Source organism: Nerophis ophidion, linkage group LG03 (genome assembly GCF_033978795.1).
Source record: "Nerophis ophidion isolate RoL-2023_Sa linkage group LG03, RoL_Noph_v1.0, whole genome shotgun sequence".
NCBI classification, from domain to species: Eukaryota; Metazoa; Chordata; class Actinopteri; order Syngnathiformes; family Syngnathidae; genus Nerophis; species Nerophis ophidion.
In genome coordinates, this window is record NC_084613.1 from 54,158,107 (window position 1) to 54,164,453 (window position 6,347).

The window sequence follows — 6,347 nt, forward strand, 5'->3', positions numbered from 1 at the left end:
CATATATGCCCCTAAATTACACTTGGACAGAGAAAAATATAGCATATTTTATTGTACGTTTTTGAACTGGAGTATTTTTAGAAAAATATTTAGACTTATTTTGTCAGGAAAACTAACATCAAAACAACCGCAATTTCTCACGTTAGACGCTGCATGCTCCCACGCATAGCGACAAATGTCCTGGTTACCCAACATGGAGCCTGTTGTTTAGTTCAGTAGTTCTCAAATGGGGGTACGCGTACCCCTGGGGGTACTTGAAGGTATGCCAAGGGGTACGTGACATTTTTTTGGGATATTCTAAAAATAGCAACAATTCAAAAATCCTTTATGAATATATTTATTAAAAAATACTTAAACAAAATAGGAATGTATTTTATTTATTTTATTTATTTATCTATTTCGGCAATCTTCACATAAAACAAAGAACAACAACAAAAAAATAAAAAATAAACACTCATTTGAGCAATGATTGAGCCGAAAGGGTGTAGGTTGAAGCAACGCTTATATAAACCTACCCCATCACAACAAGAACAAGATTCAAAATATATAAAATTTAAAACATGCTTCACTTATATTACTTTTTTTAAGCAATATATAAGCAACATATATGTAGCACACGTCTCATATACAAAGTTTAACATTTAAATCAAACATATACAAGTATATGTAAGTTCATAAACTGTGAAAAGAAATGCAACAATGCAATATTCAGTGTTGACAGCTAGATTTTTTTGTGGACATGTTCCATAAATATTGATGTTAAAGATTTCTTTTTTTGTGAACAAATGTTTAACATTAAGTTCCTGAATCCAGATGGACCTCTATTACAATCCCAAAGGAGGGCACTTTAAGTTGATGATTACTTCTATGTGTAGAAATCTTTATTCATAATTGAATCATTTGTTTATTTTTCAACAAGTTTTTAGTTATTTTTATATCTTTTTTTCCAGCCATTTCAAGAAAGACCACTACAAATGAGCAATATTTTGCACTGTTATACAAATTAATAAATCAGAAACTGATGACATAGTGCTGTATATTACTTATTTATCTCTTTTTTTCAACCAAAAATGCTTTGCTCTGATTAGGGGGTTATTGAATTAAAAAAATGTTCACAGGGGGTACATCACTGAAAAAAGGTAGAGAACCACTGGTTTAGTTGACTGAACACCCTCTGCTGTGGTCTATAAACTAGTCCTATGCCTAGGAATTGCAACTGCATGCAAAGTCTAGGGTATTTTTATACTCCAAATGAGACACAGATGTGTAAGAAAACAAGATAACAAATGGATAGCACAGCTCAATGTTAAATGTTCAATTAGAAAAAAAATGTATGTATAAGTTAAGATTGATAAACACATGTAAACGTACACAAAAGTACCAGAAGTTGGCACCACTGAACACCACTGAATACTGGTATCAATTCCCATGAGGTAACATGAATTGGTATTGTATTGATTCAAGCGTGAAAGATAACTATCCCTAATTAGAGTTGTTAGAAAATGAGAGGGACACACATTTTAGGCCAGCACCTTATTTAATGTAGGAATGACTATTGAAAGATGCTTTGATGATGAAGAATTCACAGTAGCATTGAAGGCGTGACAACCAACCTCTACTCTATAATAGTATTTGTCATGCTAGATTTTGGTGCAGCAACAAGACACTCAACTGTCAATAGATTAACACAACCTGATGCAAATATGTACACAATCTTTCCAACACAAACATATTATACTAAATTGAACATGCAGGGTCTTTAATTTGTCCGTTTCTGGTTACTGGGGAAGCGTGTTTTTTTTTTCTTTATCATGGCAATAGCAGAAGCTTGTCCATTACTGTTACCAGTGATGGTTGTGATGTGCTCCCATCTGGTTTCCAGTGACGATGCATCACTCTATTAACATTGCCTGTGATCTTGAGGATGCTTTAATCAAAGACTATAAACTCAATTAAATCGAATCCTACAAAGGAGCTCTATCAACATAATGTAATCAAATACAGATTGCATCCATTTGGGAACTCAAAATGTCTTCAGAAAGTGTTTACTTTTGTCAGCGCATAGAATCCTGCTTGGTTATGATTGAAGCTCCTGAGAATACTTGGGGTTTTTTTTTAGGAGGAAACAAGTTTGGTATTAAGATTATTTCCTCTTTTCTACGCAAACTTTTAATTTTGCATGTGACTGAAAGCATAAGTTTCACATCTCCGTGCATAACCTCCAATCATGCACATGTCTATGTTGTCTTTCCACTTTTCATTAGTCAGGCTATATTTTTGTCTTTAATTACATTTTGAAAAAACACTGATACTCCAGAGGTTGACATGCCTTACTTCTGTGTGCATGGTGTAGCATCCGCTAGGATAGGCTCCAGCTCCCCGCTGACTGTGAAATACAGTCAAAACTTGTGACTCACAAGTTACAAACAAGTCAAGTTGTTATCATTGCATTAGCATTGTTTTGTATACCTCAGCATTTCTGTATAGGCGGATGTATTTAATATTTTTTAGATTAAAAAAATATCTGATTTACGTCCCTTCAAAATGCATCCATCGTAGTGCTAGGCGATATATCGATATACACGATTTATCACGGGTTTGTCTCTGTGCGATATAGAAAATGACTAAATCGTGATATTCGAGTATACGTTCTCACGCAGTTGCTTTTTGCTGCTGGCATTACACTACAGGGTCTCCTCGCTCTTTCTTGTGTCTCCTTCTCACAGACAGACAAGCGCACCTTCTTACATACGTCACATACGTATACGCCCTCGCGGAGCAAAGAGGTAGCAGCACGGGTAACGTTAGCTGTGATGCCAGCAGAGCCGTGCGAGTGGTAATACGAGAAAAAGAAGGTGCAAATGAAGGAAGAATTAATTCCTAAGAAAAACAGCAGGGGATCCATTGTCTGGCGGTGGTTTGGCTTCAAGAGGGAATATGTCGACCAGACAACCGTGGGCCAAAAGCGTTGCTAAAAAAAAAGTAAAATTACAGCTAATATTTAGCACCATTTTAAAAGTCACCTGCTAGAGAATGAAGAGTGCTTGAAACTGCATGTCAACATCTCCGTTTGGTGCCCACACCATCAAAATGTCGAGGCAAACATTTCCAGGTCAGTACCGTATGAAAAAAAAAGTCAACAACAGAATTTAGTAACGTCTGTAGTAACCTACCACATAGCGAAGGACGAACACTATTTGATTTCCTATTATGCAGCTCATTTTTATTTGACACTTAAAATGTCTCTGACAATCTTGCACTTTTTGAAACGACATGAATGTCTGTTACGTTGTTTAATAACTGTTTAGTAAATACAGTTTTGGTCAATTAACTTAATTGTTATATCCTTCTCTGCATGAAAGTTTAAAATATGCAAATGCAGTATTAACACGAATGTTAAAATGTAGACACAGAATTATCGTACTGCTGTGATTATATGTGTCAAGTGTTAATTCAAGGCCAAGGCAAAATATCGAGATTTATTTTGTGTATCGCGATATGGCCTAAAAATATCGAGATATTAAAAAAGGCCATATCGCCCAGCCCTAATCCATCGTAATAATAAATAAGTATATTTTGATAATGGTAAAATTACAATGTCATAACAGATCAAACTACAGTACTTCCATTCATCCATTTCCTACCGCTTGTCCCTTTCAGGGTCGCGGGGGGGTGCTGGAGCATATCTCAGCTGCATTCAGGCAGCAGGCGGAGTACACCCTGGACAAGTCGCCACCTCATCACAGGGCAAACACAGACAGACAGACAACTTTCACACTCACATTCAAACACGAGGGCCAATTTAGTGTTGCCAATCAACCTATCCCCAGCTGCGTGTCTTTGGAAGTGGGAGGAAGCCGGAGTACCTATTGGGAACTCACGCAGTCACGTGGGGAACATGCAAACCCAACAAAGAAAGATCCCGAGCGCAGGATCAAACCCAGGACTTTCGTATTGTGGGGCAGACACACAGACAATGAATACAGGAAGTGACGTACTTGAGCGGAGACTTGTTTTAATTTAACATTTGACATTTACAACCTAAAAAGATTTGTTAAGTAAAACAGTTGAATACCTTCAATTTTGTTTTCACTTTAAAAATGTGCCAAACGACATACAATTGATTGATTGATTGATTGATTGATTGATTGATTGATTGATTGATTGATTGATTGAAACTTTTATTGGTAAATTGCACAGTTCAGTACATATTCCGTACAATTGACCACTAAATGGCAACACCTGAATAAGTTTTTCAACTTGTTTAAGTCGGGGTCCACGTTAATCAATTCATTATACAAATATATACTATCAGCATATTACAGTAATCACACAGGTTAATCATCAGAGTATATACATTGAATTGTTTACATTATTTACAATCCGGGGGGAGGGATGTGTAGGGGGTGAGGGGAGGTTTAGTTGATATCAGCACTTCAGTCATCAACAATAGCCTCATCTGAGGAATGGACATTGAAACAGTGTAGGTCTTACTTAGTAGGATATGTACAGTACAGCAAGTACTGGACATAGAGAGATCAGTAAGCATAATAACAAGTATATACATTTGATTATTTACATTTGATTATTTACAATCCGGGGAGGTGGGAAGTGGAGGGGAGGTGGTGTTAGTTTAGGGTTGAAGTTGCCTGGAGGTGTTGTTTTAGTGCGGTTTTAAAGAGGATAGAGATGCGCTTTCTTGTACACCTGTTGGGAGTGCATTCCATATTGTTGTGGCATAGAAGGAGAATGAGTTAAGATCTTTTTTAGATCGGAATCTGGGTTTAACGTGGTTTGTGGAGCTCCCCCTGGTGTTGTGGTTATGGCGGTCATTTACGTTAAGGAAGTAGTTTGACATGTACTTTGGTATCAGTGAGGTGTAGCAGATTTTATAGACTAGGCTCCGTACAAGTTGTTTTACTCTGTCCTCCACCCTGAGCCCGCCCACTTTGGAGAAGTGGGTTGGAGTGAGGTGTGATCTGGGGTGGAGGTCTAGAAGTAACCTGACTAGCTTGTTCTGGGATGTTTGGAGTCTAGATTTGAGGGTTTTGGAAGTGCTGGGGTACCAGGAGGTGCATGCGTAATCCAAAAATGAGAAAATGAGAATGAGAGTTCCTGCTAGAATCTTCATGGTGCTTTTGTTGACCAGAGCGGAGATTCTGTAGAGAAATCTTGTTCGTTGGTTGACCTTTTTGATTACCTTGGTTGCCATTTTATCACAGGAAAGATTAACCTCTAGAATGGAACCTAGGTAGGTGACCTCATCTTTCCTGGAGATAACAATGTCACCCACTTTTATAGTGAAGTCACTGACTTTCTTAAGGTTGATGTGGGACCAAAATAGGATGGATTCCGTTTTACCCAAGTGTATGGATAGCTTGTTGTCAGCGAGCCAGGTGCAAATTCTACAGAGTTCGGCACTTAGGATTCTTCCCACCTGTGACTTGTCCTTGCCGGATACCAGCAGGGCCTAGTCATCCGCAAACAGGAACAAATCACAGTCACGTGCTAATGACATGTCGTTTACATATATTAGGAACAGTAAAGGCCCTATTATACTGCCTTGGGGGACTCCAAGCTTACTGGGACTGGTGGGGGGGGGGAGTGCCGTTCACCTCTACCACCTGTTTCCTCCCCTACAAGTCAGATTGCATCCAGCTCGATGAGGTTTCATCGAATCCAATTGCTCTGAGCTTATCCAACATGTTTTTTAAACTAATTTAAGATGATTAAATATATCAAATTACAGTACTTGATGTATTTAATATCAAATTACATTTCTTGATATACTTAATCACAGAATCCACAATTAATATAAAACAAATTAAAACAAGTCTGTCTACAACATCCGGTCAACCACGTCACTTCCTGTCTTCGTTCTCAGTACATCTGTACATTGACTACATACTTGCCAACCCTCCCGGATTTTCCGGGAGACTCCCGAAATTCAGCGCCTCTCCCGAAAACCTCCCGTAGTGGGTAGAGCGGCCGTGCCAGAAACCTGAGGGTTGCAGGTTTGCCCCCAACCACGCCTCCGCTCCTCCCGAAATCGGAGGTCTCAAGGTTGGCAAGTATGATTGACTATGTACACGCTAAGGCTCAGTATATAGGCCATTGTTACTAGTAAAACATAAGGAAGACATGAGTAATTCAAAAGAGTAGCTATTAAAATTGGAAAACAACCATGCACCCCACTATGGACTGAACTCTCACTATTATGTTAGACCCACTATGGACTGGACTTTCACAATATTATATCAGACCCACTCGATGTCCATTGCATACGGGCTCCCCTAGAGGGGGTGGGGGAGGGAGGGGGTTACCCACATTTGCCGTCCTCTCCAAGG